The following is a 19,958-nucleotide window of genomic DNA, read 5'->3' on the forward strand; positions in this document are numbered from 1 at the left end:
ACTTCTTTCAGTTTCACGATTGACATGTTGGTGGTGGCCTTCATTGTATCTAGCCATCTTGTTCTTTGTAGTCCGGATCTTCTCTTTCCACTGACTTTGCCAAGCATCAATACTGTTTCCAGTGAGTTAGAGCGCATCACGTGTCCAAAAAAAGGGACCCGCTGTTTGATGATTTTGCTCTTTATCTATTCCCTATCCCGAGTGCTGGTTCGAATTCGCTTGTTTCTTATTTGGCTTGTAGGCTCCTTGTGGGATGATGTTGGAGAAGGCTGCTCATCATTTCTGGTTTGCAGATTGGGGTCTTGCCCATGATCAGTCCACCTTGGACATTCAGAAGGAATTGTTACTGAAGGTTCTCCCAAGAAATAGTATGGCACCACCTGATGTCACACCTCCCCGATGGGTTCCTTCCTGTAGTTTGGATAAAGTTATTATATTCTTGTCCTTGAGCCAGAGATCACCTAAACTTTGCTGTATGCTAGTTGGACTTGATTGACAGTGAGCGATGGAGGCTGCTCATTTGGCAGATTAACAGCATCGGAAGCCGGATGTAAGAAGAAGCTGTACAGGTGAATGAAGGGGAGTCTAAAAACAAGTAAGGCAGTGATAGTCAGTGGGGCCGCGGTCGCAGAGCTACGCCAGCTGACTTTACGATGCAACAGTTCCTCTTTAAGTAGATACATATTTTAATTTTCTTTCTAGTCGATGACTCATTATAATTCCATTTTCATTAAATATAAGAACCAAAGTAAGACAACAGCAACAGTGTAAAGTTACATCTCGGATTCTCTTCTACTTTCCCGGAACATAAACCTGAGTTAGAATGATTTTTTTTGTGTCTCTTTGCCCCAGGCTCCAAAATGTTTGTCATCACACTGGAGCAGGGATTAGCTGAATCCTTAAAAATATACTGTCATTTGCTTCTGCATTTAATGGCTTATGACCTAACAGCCAAACAAATTGTGTTGGTTATTTGACCATAGAGTCTTCCCTGTTTAATGCCTTTTTACAGACTGTTTTATTTGCTTTTTATGGCTTTATTTTTATTTTTTTTTTCTAGAGGAAAGTGATTGGAAATTTTTTTATAGCGCAAACGTCAGATTAAAATGTTACATTTTGACAGCCGAAATATTTATACATGAACGTTATGTGATTTAATATACTGTGGAATTTCCATTTTCCTGATCCCTATTTTATTAATGAGCTCAGGGCATATGAAGAATTTTTGACTTTGCTTACAGTTTTGGTACAGCTATGGCTCGCTCACCTGGGCATATGTGGCCGGCGTATTTTTAACGTGCTGTGCAAAAAGTCCATTGATTTCTATTGGGCCACTCACACCTGAATATTTTTTCCAGTGCAATATAGGCTATGGGAATTTACCATACGAAGCAATTATACACGTTACATGCGTATTTGCTATGTACTGTGTATTACACGCCTGAAATATACACTCATAATACGCAGGCAGCACACGTGAGCCCTAAGGCTCTGATCACACTTCGCTTATTCCGTTCAGGGGTACGTTGTTTTATCCAGTCAAATGATGAAATACCTGGACAGAAGCCATTATAGACAAGGGGTTCCGGCAGGCGCTGCTCTCATTTTGACAGATCCGGTGACAGTTTTACTTTGATTAACTGAACAGAAGAACAAAAATATGAACAGAGAATTAAATGAAGGTTCCTAATATAGGAAGTTATATGATATCATCAAGATATACTGACACTTTCTAATACCGGTATGTTGGAATGCCAACAGAAATGGTAGTGGAGTTTTGCAAATACTTGATTTTTCCTGCAAAATGACTCTTTGGCTCACCCCATGTGCAGGGGAACAGCAACGCAATACTAATCATGATAGATAGATAGATAGATAGATAGATAGATAGATAGATAGATATGAGATAGATAGATAGATATGAAATAAATAGATAGATATGAGATAGATAGATAGATAGGAGAGAGAGAGAGATAGATAGATAGAAGATAGATAGATATGAGATAGATAGATAGATACATAGATATAAGATAGATAGATAGATATGGAATAAATAGATAGATAGATAGATATGAGATAGATAGATAGATAGATAGATAGATAGATAGATAGATAGATAGATAGATAGATAGATAGATAGATAGGAGATAGATAGAGATAGATAGATAGGAGATAGATAGAAAGAAAGATAGATAGATAGATAGAGATAGATAGATATGAGATAGAAAGATATGAGACAGATAGATATGAGATAGAAAGAAAGATATGAGATAGATAGATAGATATGAAATAGATAGATAGATAGATAGATATTAGATAGATAGATATGAGATAGATAGATATGAAATAAATAGATAGATAGATATGAGATAGATTGATAGATAGATATGAGAGAGATAGATAGAAGATAGGTAGATAGATAGATATGAGATAGATTGATAGATAGATGTGAGATAGACAGATATGACTTCGATAGAGAGATAGATAGATAGATATGGGATAGATAGATAGATAGATAGATAGATAGATAGATAGATAGATAGATAGATAGATATGAGATATATAGATACATAGATATGAGATAGATAGATAGATAGATAGATAGATAGATAGATAGATATGGGATAGATAGATATGCGATACGTAGACACAAAGATAGATAGATAGATAGAGAGATAGTCACATAGAGCCAAATCGGTATGCCTTGGTAGTAGACATCAAAATGAATTGACTGATCCCATCTGGGGGATGGATATATGTGAGGACATAACTTAGAACCACCTGAATGCTCAAATTGAATTTGCTGCGCTGCCAACTAAGACTTATTGTACAGTACACATACAAAGGATTAACCATTTCCAATCCAATTTGTATTGTGGTTTTCCTAGGGGGTTTACTCTTTTTCTGCTGTTATACAACGGCGCTATCTGCTGGCTAAAGCCAGTACTGCATGAGGTGACACATTGGATAGGTTCTGACAGCAGAGAGGCTGGCAACATACAGTGAGAGAACCCAGACGGACGTCTTCCAAAATCAGAGCTGCACAGCCTTAAATCATAATGTCTTCAGAGGTCAGACAGTGGATTGGAAAGGGTTAAAGTAGTGCGAGTACGAAGCATAATAGTAAGAAGCAACACAAGAGGCATAAAATGAAGCATGACTCCATGACTTGTAGTTACAATATATAGCACTTTATTCAGCAATATAGGTCACATCATTGGTTGCATTGCTGGATCCAGACCTTCACATGCAAATTACGAAGCAGCCGAAACACAAGGAATGAAGAAGGTGGATGACGAGGGTTATTTAATTTTACCCTTACAATAACAGGCGGCTCGACAGAAAACATTTTTTACTCCTGGATAGTAACAGCCCTCCTGCCGCATATAGTCACCACAATTGGCTATGATATTTGCATGGTCACAAAAATTGGCTGTGGGAAAAAAAAGAAATGACATCTTTGAAATAAATTTCCAGCATGGATTTAACCACAGATAATATCTCAGCAGTTTGACATATTGTAGGATCACCACCAACCCCTCGAGAGAAAGTGCCAGAATTGCAACTTTTTGAGCCTTTATGCTGGCCCAACCCATTTTCAAAAACACGGTGGAGCACAGCGTTAGGGAGCATAGTTGTCCTCCCATTTGAATGGGGGACGTCACTCCATTACTTCTATATGTCCTAATATCTTCACTATCCTCTTTAAATTGATGCCAAAAATGAGATCTACTCACTTACCACTTTAATCTTCAATCAGCTGATTGGCCGGGGGTTCTAAGTGGCAGACCTCCACCAATCAGAAATTGATGACCTTTTGTAAGGATAAGTCATCAATATTGGAATCTCACAAAACCCCTTTAATTGCAGATGTACATGAGTTAATTTTGTAGATAGGGCATTGACCATTGGAAGTCATTGATTTGTAATCCCCTGGCAGCCCCTGGAATCATTTTAAGGGTGCTTACACACTGGAATATTGCACATACTGCTGGTAAAATCTGCATGTCTAAATGTGGATTTTGATATGAAATTGCTGGCAGAATTGCTAAGTTATTCCCTATACTGTGGATAGGGAATAATTTGATTATTGTGTGAATCCCACCACTGTGACCCTGGCCAATCTCAAGAACAGGGGTCCCTTGTTCCCTGTTTTCCTCACTGCAGGGCTACTGCACCTCCCAAAATGATGAGGACAATGAATAGTGTGCTGGTTGCGCAAGCACACTAGCAATTCATTCATTTTCAAAGGGACTTTAAATATACCCAGGCGGTGCCTGGCCCATTGAAATGAATGGGGTGCCATTGTGCATGCACTGCCAGTGCACCATTCACAGTGACTGCATGAGGAAAAGAGGCTGTCAGAGCAGTATATGGGAATTCCATTATCGAGATTGGCGGGGGTCTCAGCAGTAAGACCCTCACTGAAGAGCAATTTATCCTCTATGCTGCGGATAAGGGATAACATGTAATTGTCCACATATTAGACAAGCAGATTTTTCTACACAACTCAATATTCCACAGCAGCTCACGGAAAATTCCAGTATGTGTGAAGGCGTCCGAAAGGGTGAGATGGTGCTGATTCTTTTGTTACTAATTAAACATAGTCTTGGGGAGGGGGGAGGGGGGGTACTATTTCTCATTGAGGACAACAAACTGATAAGCAGAGCCTTGCAGGCAATGCCCTATGTGAAGAAGAAAGCAAACTATTTTTATAGTGCCACTTATAGGTAGCTACCATATAAGCCCCAAAGAACCTTGAAACATGACTAAGGATATTAGATAAATCATAACAATGATTGGGAGTAGGAAACCAAGCCAGAAAACCACCCACTCACCCCCTAGGTGTCTCCACACACTCTTTGGGTGGGCTCCTTAAGGAGAGATTACACCCTTCTTGACTCACTCACCCCCTAGGTGTCTCCACACACTTTTTGGGTGCCCTCCTTAAGGAAAGATTACACCCTTCTTGACCCACTCACCCCCTAGGTGTCTCCACACACTTTTTGGGTGCCCTCCTTAAGGAGAGATGACACCCCTCTTGACCCACTCACCCCATAGGTGTCTCCACATACTTTTTGGCTGCTCTCCTTAAGAAGAGATGACACCCCTCTTGACCCACTCACCACCTAGGTATCTCCACATACTTTTTGGTGCTCTTGGCCCACATTACAGGCCTCTCACCACCCCAGCCAGAAACTTACTGCACACTGATGAGGGGGCAAAAACCCTGAAACAGCTGTCTGTGTGTGGTTTTCTGGTTCGTTTTCCTATTCCCAATCATTGTTATAAAGGGTCGGACATTGATTTGAAGGAATGCTGCCATCCAATAGTTGGTGCTGTAGAGGCATTGTTCCATCGTCCTCATTTGCATTGCAAATTTTGGAATGGATTTTTAGGCCAGTTCTGCAGCCTTATTCTTATATGAAGTGTCAAACCAGGCCAAAACAAAGGTGTTAGAGCTCATTTTTTCTCAATCATCATAATAAGTATAAGCAACATGATTTATGTAACTGTCATGAGCCTTGGGTGTTAAATGTCTATATTTTTGACTTGCAATGCAGCATATTGGCAGGTATGGCCTTGCAAAAACAATTAGTGGCTTTAATGAAATGCTAAAAGCATGAACTATTGTTATTTGTTTTTACATATTTTAAGTCTGATTTATTAAAACTGTCTAAAATAATAACTGTCTTTGTTGTCTATAGCAACCAATCAGAGCACAGAGTAAGAAAAGGAAGCTGTCTTCTGGTTAGTTGCTATGTGGAAAAAAAGGCACTTTTTCTCTAAAATTCCAAGTATAGGGTGCTTATAGTTTGCTAAAGACTTCTTAGAAAAACTAATAACGATAAGAAATAATTTACTGACATCAGAGGGGGGAAAGGAATATCAAATTCCAGTTAACCTCCTTTTAATCCATGGAAGGCTGTAGATCATACAGAGCCGAGCCACATTATTATGACTACCAACTAATATCTAGAGTAACCACCGTATGCCACATGGACAGCAGCTAGACAAATTGGGAGTGACTTCATAAGGTGCTGGAAGGTTGACTCAGGTATCTGGAGCGATACTGACTCCAGTGAATACCACAGTTTCTGAAGGCCATGGTGAAGAATCCACAGAGGTCTCACAGATGCTCAATTTGGTTCAAATCTGGGGAATTATGGGCCCAGGGAAGTACTTGGAAGTCTTGGTCATGCTCTTCCAAGCACTGTTTGACTTTTCTAGCCATGTGACATGTTGTATTGTCTTGATTGAAGATCTCAAGGAAGACAAACAGGATGTATGGGTGTATGTGATCTGTAAGGATAAATTCATGTCCAAATCGGTTTGGAGTGCCTTTCACATGGATGAGTGGGCACTGCATTGGTTGCAGGGTGTTTGTTTTCTGATGTTTCTTCCCTGACATTCCCATGTCTATCCGTTCGATGAAGCAGAAAATGTGACTCATGGGAGAAGACAACCCTTTGCCAATAAGCAGTGGTCCAATAGGGCCATACAAATTGAAGCCTTTTCTTCTGATGCACCTTTGCTTGCACAGGTGTAGTGTCCATCGGTCTGTTTCGGAGCCCCATACACAGGTGGGTCGACTAAACTGTTGTTTTAGACACACGTTTGGTAGTCCCCTGGTTCAGTATCATAGCAAGCTCCTCCACTGTAGCATATTGGTCAGCCCTCATGCACCTTCTTATCTGGCATTGACCTCCCTCATCAATGGCATGTGGCGTTTCATAGCTTCCTTGTGTCCACTCACGATACACTTTCACTACAGCAGCATGCGAACAGATCACAAACTATGCTGTTTGAGTAATATTGTCACCCTTTGCCAGAAAGCCAATAATCATCTCTTTTTGCAACTCTAATAAATCACCCCTTTGACCCATGAAAACAATAAGTGATATATGAGCAGCCTATTGTACACCTTATATACCCACCAATCTAGCACAGGATACGTCACTTCCTATACGTGCTGCCGATGTCAAAAGTAGGAGGTAGTCATAACAATGTGACTCAACTACGCGCATATTCTGGAAGTATCATGTATTGAGGACAGAGACCTTTATTCAAGCTTGGTGTGTCTCAGGGATATGCACTAAATCCCTTTCTCAAGAGCCCATATATGAGATCAGTAAATATATATATCCATTTTGTGTCTTGTATCTTATATGCTTCTGTCTGTCATATGATAAACCTTGTTATTTTCCATTAATTAAGAGCATTCCAGACACAATATCTTAGCCCTGCGGAACTGCTACAAGAAATCTTGACTAACGACCATGACATTTTCAGCACCAGTTTCTCAAGAATATGTTCTGCATTACTTACCACTATAAATAGAGATGCAGCACTAATAAAGACAGACTACTTCCAATCACATTCAGAATTCTGTGTGATTTGTAAGCTTCGTCAAGCTCGATCATTAATTTTTAATTTGGCCACCCAATAACATACCAACTAGCAAATATTCCGCTAACAAATTTCAGGCCCCAAGTGGGGCTGCGACCAGATTTTCACTCCATATCCCAGCAAAGAATTCAGTGATTTTCTCTTCTCTGGAAAGGACAGACAGAACGCCCTAAGAAACAATAGGTAAGTAACCTTGTTTCTTACAAAATTTTCTGTCCTGAAGCTGTGATTATCCCTCTTCACTGGACAAAAAGGGAACTACTGTCGTGATTTGAGATCCATGTCAAAGAATCCGACAGACAGCATGTTTTTGAGTAAGAAATTTGTATATAAATGCTGAACTGGTGTTCAGTGTGTGTGTGTGTGTGTGTGTGTTGTGTGTGTTGTGTGTGTGTGTGTGTGTGTGTGTGTGTGTGTGTGTGTGTGTGTGTGTGTGTGTGTAGTACAGTGATGGGCAACCTTTTGAGCTCCGTGTGCCAAAATCCGCCAAAAAACCGAGCATAACTCGGGTGGTGTGTCACTTCGAGAAAAAAAATCCATAAATTTGTGATATTTATAGTTTAAATAACAAAAAAAGTATAATTGTAATACATAACTGTATTTAGTAAACCTAAAACACCCATAGCACAGGCCCTCGCCTCTCCCAGCCTCCCCTCACTCATCTTAGTAATGATGACCCCCAGCAGTGACAGTGCCCCCCCACAGCAGCCCCCAGCAGTGACAGCGCCCCCCAGCAGCGGCCCCCCCAGCAGTGACAGTGGCCCCCCACAGCGGCTCCCCCAGCTGCGAGAGCACACCCCCCCAGCAGCGACAGTGGACCCCCCCAGCAGCGACAGTGGCCCCCCACAGCGGACCCCCCCCAGCAGCAACAGCGGACTGCCCCAGCAGCGACAGTGGCCCCCACAGCGGACCCCCCAGCAGTGACAGTGGCCCCCACAGTGGACCCCCGAGCAGCGGCAGTGGCCCCCCCAGCAGCGACAGCGGCCCCCCCAACAGTGGACCCCCAAGCAGCGACAGTGGACCCCCCAGCAACGGCCCTCCCAGCAGCGACAGCAGACCCCCCCAGCAGCGACAGTGGCCCCCACAGCGGACCCCCCAGCAGCGACAGCGGACCCCCCCAGCAGCGGCCCCAACAGCAGCGACAGCAGACCCCCCAGAAGCGACAGTGGCCTCCCACAGCGGACCCCCCCAGCAGCGACAGTGACCCCCGAGACCCGCGTACTCACCCCATCCACGTCCTGAAAGCTCCGCTCCTCCGCGCCCTCCAGCAGCGATGATCTCCGGCGCACACTGTGACGTCAGTGTGTTGCGGGACGCCTTCTCCCCTGGACGCTCCCGCGGAATCAACAGGTAGGAGACGTCGGGGGACAGGGGGAGGAGGATCCTGGCTGCACACTGACATCACAGTGTGCTCCGGGATCAGCGCTGGTTAGTGAATACCAGCAGGGGAGCCGCAGCGGCCCCTGCTGGAATTCACCAATGGTTTGAACGTCCGACAGCGGCTGTGTGTCAGCGACTATGGCCACGCGTGTCAGTGCTGACACGCGTGTCATAGGTTCGCCATCTGTAGTATGAACCTGTCACAAAAGGAAATTTTTGAGCGTTATTATCTGGACCCTGTGAATGTGCATGGTTTTCAGGTTATCACAAAAGAAGAATACCGTGGTGAATGGTCAACACCTGTTGCAAAAACAGTATAGTCCTTTTGGAGGAGTGCCCACTTATTGCCCGGGAGGAATAGTAACCCCCATAGATGTCAGATATTGTTCTGACTGTTGGGGAATAAAATTGCACTGCTGATAACTAAAGAGTTTCTGTTTGTGGCTTTTGTGATCTGTGTAACTTGCAGAGTTATTGCCAGTTTGAGAAAAGGCTCCCAAATGCTAATTTCCTGGATATATAGTGTTAAGTTAGTGTTATTGTGTTGGCACAATACAGGCTTTTTCACTTGCGACCAGACAGGACTTTAAACCTGTGTCAAAGATTGTGAGATGAGCCTAAATTATAATGGGGAACTCATAAGGAAATAGCGGTTAGGGTGGTGACTGGAAGACTACTATTTGAGGGAAGAAAAGTTAAAAATGGAGTTCAGGGATCTCAAGCAATGTTAAAAAGAGCTTGAATGTATCCAGAAGGACACTTGAAGAGTTGTGCAAGTGAGAATCGGCCATGTGTGGGCTTATGAGGATCCTCAACAGCGTAGATTGACCACTAGTGGGCAGACACGTCAAACTGTGGTGTGTAAAACTTTCTTACCGGTGTCTGTATACTATTGTCTGTTCCGTGTAATTACAGACTCTACTACTTCTACTTGCGAAACCACGTTTTTCAGTCTGTCGGAATGAATAACTGTTTGTGTAGTAGTGTGGATTTGTAGTTTGTAAAAAGGGGAATCTTTCTTATATAAAGTCCTGATTAGAGAGGGTGAATAGTTTCTTGCTTCTCGGAGATGAGGGGAATTCTGAAGGGAGGGCTCCCAGCTTCAGAGAACTGTAGAAAGTGTGCTACTGCTGCATAGAATTAAGCACAATGAATCAGACAGAGAAATAAGCACGTTATATGGGGGGTTTGAGGAAGTGAAATGTTGGACAGTTAGATTTAGGGCTCTTTCACACGAGTGTTTATCGGCCACTGTTTTCACAGCTGGCCGATATATGCTATCATGTGAGAAGTAAAAACTCGAGAATGGGCGCACAAATCTAACATTTGTGCTCCCATTCAGACGGCATGGGCCCCGGCGCATATACGCTGAGGCCCCTTGCCGTTGCCTCTTCCCTCCCCGTCGCTGGCTCACCTCCTTTCTCCTCCCCTTCGGCTAATCACAATAGGAGGAGGAGGGGGTGGGGCTAAGCACCGCCTTGTCCCGCCTTCCCCCATTGCTGGCTGTGGACAAGGGGAGAGAGTGGGAGCTTAGCCCCGACCCCATCCCACCCCCTCACATTGCAATCAGCCAGAGGGGAGGCAAGAAGAGGGAGGGAGTTTAGCAGTCGTGCTGCTAAACTCCCTCCCACCTCCCTTCTCCAGTTGCTGTCATTGGTTGCCATAGGACCCCATGCAGCAGCCAATGTATTCCGGCCCAAAAGATAGTTCCAGGATTATCTTTCGGGCCCGGCACTATATTGGCCCGGCCAGGCGCTTTTACGTTGCAGGAATACGGCCATGTGATTTGATACATTGGAATTCATACAGAAATTCAATATATCCCAAACGTTATTAGGGGTATTGATCTTTACTAAACCAGCAGTTAGCCACCATTAATGTTATAGTTTTTGCACAAAATTGTTCTAAACACAGCTTCATACCCTCTGCTGAATTTAGATAGGGGTTAAGGAGGGGCAGCATGGGCAGACCATCACTTTGAATTTCAAGTGCATGATTGTCCAGAATTCATGGAAGTGAAACTAGGGGTTTTGAAGGCCACTATCCACTTCTCACCCAGTGGTACTGTTATCCTCGACTCTGAGGTGGATGAATTTGTTGGTATGTTTTCAGGTGACTGGGCAGTGTTCAAAAGGACATATCGGAAAAAAAAGTCTGTAACCCTAACAAGAAAAAAATCTTGCTAAAAAGTGCCTGTGTCTTATACACTGAAGTTCCCTATTCTGCAGCAGAGCACAGAGAGACTGAAGCTGATGTGAAGGGCCTTTCTGATGTTACGATCCTGTGACCAAGGGAAGATTCATACCCCACCAACAAGAGAGCACAGGTGGGAAGGCAACGGTCATTTATCATTGATCCCTCCTCATCCTCAGATTACCAGGGAAGTTTTAGTTAGTATAACATATTTACTTCCTACTTTTTGTTGTCTAAACCTAGGATGTGTCTTATAGTCTGACAATATGCTATAGAGATATTTAAGCCCAGATCTAATTGCATCCAACAAGAAGGGAGATGCCAACGGCCACCACTATCTTGATAACATCAGAACTTGTATGGCCACGGCCATCTAGTTTATGTCGTTTCCGATTCATTGGGGAAAGTAAGCTTTGCGTTCCACATCAGAACACTACAGGATGTTAACACAGAGCACTGAAATAGCGCTTCAGTGTGGAACACATCGCCATATGCAAACTTGGCCACTATGTGCAGTTACTACGTCAACAGACATAATGATTCATCTTTTTACATTCTTTGTATGGACTCTTGAGAAAGGCATTTAGTGTAGACACCAAAATGCATCAAGCTAGACTTTGGCTGCATTCCCACGAACGTATATTGGCTCGGTTTTCACGCCGAGCCGATATACGTCCTCCTCATCTGCAGGGGGGGGGGGGGAATGGAAGAGCCAGGAGCAGGAAATGAGCTCCCGCCCCCTCTCTGCCTCCTCTCCACCCCTCTGCACTATTTGCAATGGGGAGAGGCGGGACATGGGCGGGGCTAATTCTCAAGAGAGGAGGCAGAGAGGGGGCGGGAGCTCAGTTCCTGTTCCTGGCTCTTCCATCCTCCCCCCCCCTGCAGATGAGGACGACGTATATCGGCTCGACGTGAAAACTGAGCCGGTATACGTTCGTGGGAATGCAGCCTAAAAGTCAGATCTACAATGGAATTTAATTATTCTTTCCCCCATCTAATGACAGTATATCTACAAATATTAAGTACCCTATACGTTATTGCTTTCTTATTTGAACAGATGGCACTATCAATTCTGCCATATGTCTGCTGGTAAAGGAAATTCAAGTATCACCAATACCTCCTGTGGCAGTGGGACAGATATAGGCTATCCGTGTAGCCTGAGAACTATATGTGGCTGCACTAGATGTGCTACGACACCATGCAATCGGTGGGCAATTTAATATACTATTATTGCCCCCCCCCCCCTCCCATTCAATAAGCTTGGTACTTGGAAGATGCTGATATATATTGCTTAGTTTCCTTTTAGACAATTCTGATTAAACGAGGCTCTATGTCTTAAACAGAAATAGGAGAATGCTTGCATTCAAACTAGATTTATGATTACTTGTTGAGGTAAACCATTTCATCTAGGAATCCAACAAGATCCTCAGGATGGGAGGAGGCTGTAAAACTTACTGCAAAGTCTGTTGCCGTCACAAGCATTCATACATAGGCTACATGGTTTTCCTGCAGTATATGGCCATTTTAGTTTTTCAGGTTGATTTCCTCTGAAAGAAAAAAAGGTTCAAATGATACAACTACTTATTAATACATTGTATTATTAAACTTAGAGCTGACTTTTGCTTTAATAAAGAGACAGTGTGCCCATTTAGGATGTCCATCTATAAGGCAGAGATCAGCTTAAAAGAGCATTTCTTTGTTTGAAGTTGTTTCTTTAGCTAAAAAAACTTGTTGACCTACTTATAGAATCATGGAATGGTAGAGTTGGAAGGGACCTCCAGGGTCATCCATTATAACCCCCTGCTTAGTGCAGGATTTATTAAATCATTCCAGATGGATGTCTGTCCAGCCTCTGTTTGAAGACTTCTACTATACGAGAATTCATTACCCGCAGTGGCAACCTGTTCCACTCATTGTCAGAAAGTTTTTTTTCTAATATCTAATCTGTGTCTCCTCCCTTTCAGTCTCATCCCATTGCTTCTAGTCTTTCCTTGTACAAATGAGAATAGGGATGATCCCTCTGCACTGTGACAGCCCTTCAGATATTTGTAGACAGCTATTAAGTCTCCTCTCAGCCTTCTTTACTGCAAGCTAAGCATTCCCAGATCCTTCAACCGTTCCTCATAGGACATGATTTGCAGACCGCTCACCATCTTGGTATCTCTTCTCTGAACTTGCTCCAGCTTGTCGAAGTCTTTTTTAAATTTGGGTACCTAGAACTGAACACATTATTCCAGATGAGATTAGGCTATGGAAGAGTAGAGGGGAATGCTTCTCTTGATACATCCCAGAATTAAGTTTGGTTTTTTTGCTGCTGCGTCACACTATTGACTCATGTTCAGTCTGTGAACATCTGTGACATCTGGCTTCCAAAAACAAAAAAATTACATGAAACAATCAATTTGATGCCCAGACTTGTGAGGTATAAAAAAAACCCGCAAACGCCTGTAACAACTTCAATTCTACTCTGCGTCCTTGCAAAATGAGAGTTACCTGACCTTGTGGGATATCGCAATAATGCCTACCAAAGTATGTGGGATAAATTAGAATCAGTCACTCTGTCAGATATCTAGGGTTATGGAGATATATTGGATGAATCTTCCTTTAGACACCTCTTCCGTAATTTACTCGCCAATTTTTTTTTATACTACAACCATTTTAAATAATTTTTTTCCCAAATTATGAAGCATTTTCAGATTGATAAACCCTAAATTTGAAAAAATAATACTAGCTAAAACAATGGGCCCCTGAATTAATTTTACTGCGAATCCCCAGGCATCCAAGTCTGACACTGAGGAAATGCCCCCTTATAACACTTTTTTGGAAAGTTGAATTAACAATTGGGAAAGTATTAGGTTTTAGTATTAGCTTTTTTACACTGTAGTTAACGGCTATGGACACATTTTTTGGTGGGAGTTGGAGGCACTGGCGTCACTATAGGAGATACATGGGATGCGGTTGCAACCAGGCCCAGAAGTCTTAGGGGGACCATATGGCCTCTCTTCTTCATATAGGGAGCCCAATACTATGAATAAAGCATCATAGTTTGGGGCCCTGTTACAGGTTTTGCATTGGGGCCCAGAAGCTTCAAGTTATGCCTCAGTTTTTATTCCACTTAAATGTATGTATTTTAGGCTGACACCCATTCTTGCAATACATTTTGATTAAAAATGTTGCACCAATTGTCTTCTGCAGCTTCTACATATCACTGTATATAGACACCGCAGTCTAAGTCTCGGTTGGAGATCTGTCAGTGAGGCTGGACTGACCGACTATTTCCCAATGCTCTTTTCTATCTTGCATGTTCTTATGAGGTAACTTATGAGCTTAATTAGATGATAAATTAGATGATAAAAAAGTGCAGAAGAGCAGAGAGTGAAACCCTGGGTCCCTTTACAGGGGCAATTAATCACTGGAATGAGCAAATGACCAAACAAGGTGTTTGCTTTCAAACAACATCCATTTACATGTGCAGATATTCAACTTTTCTCATGCAGCTCATTCAGTGCATCATTGGTCTGTAAAGGCGGTCAGGAAATGCCCTGGAATGCTTTGTGAATGACTGAACAATGTCAAACCATGAATGATGATTTTTATGCCTGCATAAAATGAATGACAAGCAATAAGCGGACAAATTGTTCATCATTCAATCTTAGGCCGTTTATATTGAACAATTATCCTTCATTTTAACACTATTAAACAATTACTTGAATGATAATCAATCCGTGTGAAAGGGCCCAAAACTGTCAATCCAGCCTCACTGACAGATCTCCTTTTGAGGACTCCTTCACATGAGTGTACTGATTTTTGGTTGGCTGTGTCACGGCCACAGCACGACCAAAAATCGCGTGAATGGGCACACAAATCTGCTATTTGAGCACCCATTCAGACGGCCTGGGTCCGGCGCATATACACCGAGGCTGGATTGCCGTTGGGCAGGGGAAGACAGTTTAGCTCTGCTAAATTGCCTCCCCCTTTCCGCACCCTGTCGACTCTTGGCAAGGGAAGTGGGCGGGAGCTAGTGTGCTAAGCTCTTGCCCCCTCCCATTACTGGAAGATGACAATGGGTGGAAAGGGGGCAGGAGCTTAGCACACAATTATCCCCCGCCCTGTCCCCCCCTCTCTCATTGCAAACAGCCGGCAAGGGGCGGAGAGAAAGAGGAAAGGGGGTGAAAGTTTAGCAGACATGCTTCTAAACTGCCTCCCACCTACGTTCTTCAACAGCTACCATAGGCTACCATAAGAGTCTATGGAGCCGCCGCCATATTCTGGCCAGAAAGATAGTTCCTGAATAGAGATGAGCGAGCGTACTCGGCCACGCCTCTTTTTCGCCCGAGTACCGCGATTTTCGAGTACTTACGTACTCGGGCGAAAAGATTCCAGGGGCGCCGTGGGTGAGTGGGGGGTTGCAGCGGGGAGTGGGGGGGAGAGGGAAAGAGAGAGGGCTCCCCCCTGTTCCCCGCTGCTACCCCCCGCGCCGCCACGCCTCCCCCCGCCCCCCAAATCTTTTTACCCAAGTACTGAAGTACTCGAAAATCGCGGTGCTCGATCGAGTAATTACTCGAAACGAGTACGTTCGCTCATCTCTATTCCTGAACTATCTTTCCTGGCTGACGTAAAAGCGCCCATCTGAACTGATGCATTGTAAACCAATGCCTCAGATGGGCAGCATATATTGTCCAGGTGTGTAAGCACCGCCAATATATGCTTGTGTGAATGAAGCCTAAGACTTGGGGCTTAGTCAGACGAATGATATTTACTTGCGTGACACACGCAAAACACATGTGGCAAAAATTTGCGTAACCAAAGCTGGTGTTACGGTTTAAAAATAAAAAAACACACATAAAGTGTGGTGCCATCGCAATAAATAGCTGTGCCCTGCCTGTGATTGGCTGAGCGCTCAGTCAATCAGCACAGCCCTTTCAGGAGGCGGGGATTTTTAAAGAGCTTCACAGCAGTATCAGGGAGCCAGCTGGAGGACGCACCTGAGCGGCTGAGTTTTTCACCGATAGGTATGATTTTCAGGGAAGGGCTTATATTTCAAGCCCTTCCCAGAAAATCATCACTGCAGGGGTGGCCTGCAACCCACTGCTTTCAATGGGGCCACAGCAGCAATGGGATAGCATCCTGTACTTCTTCCACAGCTGTGACAGTTGTGCAGAGGATTCCTTCATCCCTGTGGTCCCAGCGGGGATGAAGGAAACCTATGTCACAACTGTAGCAGAAGTCTGTGATACACTCCCTATGTTTCCAATGGGGCTAGAGCTGCTGCCGCCGGTCCCATTAAAAACACTGAGCAATATTGCAGATTTTTTCTCTGCGTTTCGAAGCTGCAATGAAAAAACGCAAATTTTACATTTAAGCTTTTAAGGCTACTGGGCCTCTTCGTCGGGTATCTATACCAGCCTGATGAAGAGGCCTAGTAGTCTTGAAAGCTTGCATGTGTCATTTTTTGGGTTAGCCAATAAAGATATCACCTCAATGATAATTTTTGTCTTTTTTATACAAGATTACTTAACATCATGGATTTTTCTGGCTAACACGGTGCCACACTATGTTTGCTCTTCAGTAGGAGATATAAAAATAACGATGACTTTTATTAAAGGCCCATACTCACGGGGGAAAATAGAGGCAGAGGTAGAATACCCAATTGATGCCGTATTTTGGACAAATTGCATAAGCACATCCCATTATATGTGTGTAATCTGTGACAAGCTGTGGAGAGAAAGGCAAAACTATTGAAAGTGACAAACGTGTGCGGTTTCGCAGTCTTCTCACATTGAGCATGTGCAAAGAGGCAATACTATCTGCAATATTACCCTTGCTCAAGCATAGTTTGGGTCACCAGTGACAGTCCAGGGTTTTGACCGGGACTCAGCATAGAGGAAGGGAAAGTGACTGCCAAGGATCTTGTGGTGGTAGAGTATCAAGCGCTTTAAGGGATTGTCCGGGACTTTGGGGATTTTTTCTATTGATAGCTCATTAACAGTTGATCATTCGTAGTCTGCCTCTTAAGATTCCTGCTGATTCGTAGCCCCGCAGACAGTGCAGACAGCAGATTCAACCCTCGTGTGCAGGACAACTGCAAGGCCCTAAGAAGGAGCTGTGCCTGAAGTATCAACCAAGACTGCTGCAATACGGACAACAGAATCTGCTTCCTGTGCCATCCATGTTGGCAGCTTACTGGCAGGGATCCCAAGTGGCAGACCCTCCACTGATCATCTATTGATGACCTATCCCTATAGGTCATCAATAGAAAAAAGTCCCAGACAACCCCTTTAACTGCTTCCCTGCTTACTGTCATAGCAGCTATCTGCTGACGCCACCAGGGGGAGCTCACTGTGTACATATTTATGCAATGTCTAATTAGGTCAATAAAAGTTGTTTAACCCCTTTTAAAAACTTTTCACTGTTGTTTTTCTTTTGTTTGTCCCCTCTTTTCAAGTAATCTAATTTTTTTTATTTTTCTGTGGAAGGAACCATAATAATACTTGTTTTATTTGCAGGGTAATTTGTATTTTTTTAAATACCATATAATATATGAAACATTTCTGAGTGTTGTGAAATGGAGAATAAAGCCACAATGACTGAAGCAACCTAAAGAGGAAAATTATGTATTTTTTTTGTCTAAAGACATACCCTTATTGAATTCCCTAGGGTCTGAATTTATATAGGGGTCTACTCTGCAATCTAAATTTATTTGTGTTGCTGTGAATTCTAGAAATTGTTACAGGATTGAAGGGCAAAAGATGTCCCAGCAGTAAACTTTACAGTCATCAGGGCAGTCTGGGCTGAATGGAGAAGAAAATGGTGAGAGGATAGAATCAGAGCCAACACCGCCACCACCTGTGAATAACTGGATTTAACTGTACTGTAACCAACTATAAGTTCTGCAGAGCATCTGTGTATAACGGATACTGCATATATTCCTTATGGTCACTGTATGCTGGTATCATGCGTTAACCACAGTCTCAATTTACAGAAGTGTGCCCTATTTTATTGAACACGCCCACAAATATGAGCCCTGTCAGTTTTTGGAGGAGGTCTCTATCCCTGCTTGTAAGGTTATATTGGTATCAACAAATGACAGTTGTAAACATATAGTCTAATATATAGAGATGAGAATTGGGGAACAGCGCTCACCTGGGTGTAATGTGCAACAGTCCTATTACCTTTAGCACCTACACCAAAATCATAGTAGAATTTCTCATCTTCCCACCTCTTTGTGCAATATGTCCAGGACACGAGCTCTGGGGAAATCATGATATTTTCTCCACAGGAGAGTCCTTTAAAAATACAAATGAATATGATAGGAGAACATATCTACAGAAGCATCATGGTTGCCATCAGAGGCCCTCTGTTTCTCCCAGCACCATTAATTTATGCAACTGCTATAGAGTTTAATGGGATCTGCATACATTACTATAGAGTAAACTCTCACTAGAGGCGGCTTTAGGCAAACAGAATTCTATAATTTAGGGTTTATGTCCACGGGCGGGTAGGATTCCGGATGCAGGTGCCCATGGAGGAATCCGACCCTGCCAGCAGTGGCGCCCATGCATACCTGACATCTTTCTTTTTCTGTACTGCGGATGGTCAGCACCGCTCACCATTGGAAATCCGAGATTTTTTAAAAGAAATCTCCTGCTCTTCTCACGGAATCCGGAGGGGCAGGCGGCTTCCATTGACTTCAATGAAAGAGAACCACAGTATAATGGAGCATGCTCCGATTTTTCATCCGCGCGTGGAAACCGCAACTGGTTTCCGCTCATGTACATGAAAATAATTTTTCCATAGCATGCAATGGAGGGTTATTGCTGCGGAATCTGGAGCAGAACGCCCGCTCTGGACATGAAGCTTTAGTGTAGGTATGTATACAACAGCAAAATTGGCAGCAAAATCTGCATGGGCAACTTCTGCAGCATCTGCTCAGATCAAATTGCTTGCTTTATGGTACTGCAATTATATCCCATACTCTGAATCCCATATTACCCTGCACCACTGTAGAAGCATGCCGGTGGCCCCATACCGCTGCATTCCTCTTTAAGAGACTTGGGGTTGATTGTTCTTTCATTACTTTTATGGTCGTAACAAAAATGATGCTGCTGTTTCTTTAAAAAGGGTATGCTTGAGACAGATCAGCGGAGGTGATATTAGGAAGCCCTGAGTTTTGTAAGTGGGAAGCGGAAGAAGAGTTCATGGTTAGGCTTCATGTCCGCGGGCACGCATGGATTCCTCATGGGGAATTCTGCACAGAACGCGCCCATGCCCACGGCCGCTGACCCTCCGTACCTGTCTGTGACTTGTTATTTTCTGTACTGTGGATGTTTGTGGAAGTGCCAGGCAGCGCACATGGGCAGTACAGTTATTTTTTTTAACTCCTGCTTTCTCCCGGAATCCGTGGCCCAGATCGGATTGCTTGCATTGACTTCAATAGAAGCCATCCACGCGGGAACCACAGTAAAATGGAGCATGCTGGGACTTTTTATTCATAAGCAGGAATTGAAATTGGCTTCCGTTCGTTGGCACGCTATGGAGGGTTATTGCTGCGGAACGCAGAAGCAGACGTCCGCTCGGGATTATGCAGCAAAAATCCCGTGGACATCAATAGGGCCTTATTCTTACACTGGTTTCTTCCCTTGGCTTCAGATAAAGAGAAAGAGCTACACTGAAGCAGGGAGTGTCAAACTCTTAGTCTAACAGACCTTCTGTGCCTGGAGCACTGTAGAAATCATCTCTGGTCAGAGAGAATTCTAGGACCCTGTAGCTCTGCTGTGATGGAGTTCACCCGGTGATCACCAACTGCCAGCTGGCTCGCATAGTGGAAGAAACACTTCCACTTTCACTTTTAGTACATCACGCTCATTGAGCAATGTGTACTCAATAAAGGAGGAGGCAGAAAGGGTTAAAACCCCCTTTTCCCTCCTCCTTTGGATTATCAACTGTGACTAATAGCTGACAACCCGTCCTGCTTC

General features: G+C 43.6%; 1 long non-coding RNA gene across 1 annotated transcript; it reads right to left on the reverse strand.

Moving 5' to 3' along the window:
• Positions 1 to 3,169: 3,169 nt before the first annotated feature.
• Positions 3,170 to 18,288, reverse strand: LOC136620526 (uncharacterized). The gene is made up of 4 exons (XR_010791152.1): positions 18,127 to 18,288; positions 16,601 to 16,698; positions 12,439 to 12,530; positions 3,170 to 3,433 (listed from the first exon to the last, which is right to left on the reverse strand). It is a non-coding gene; the product is annotated as an uncharacterized lncRNA (long non-coding RNA).
• Positions 18,289 to 19,958: the final 1,670 nt, after the last annotated feature.

The sequence above is a fragment of the Eleutherodactylus coqui genome, chromosome 1 (assembly GCF_035609145.1).
Source record: "Eleutherodactylus coqui strain aEleCoq1 chromosome 1, aEleCoq1.hap1, whole genome shotgun sequence".
In the NCBI taxonomy this organism is placed as follows: Eukaryota; Metazoa; Chordata; class Amphibia; order Anura; family Eleutherodactylidae; genus Eleutherodactylus; species Eleutherodactylus coqui.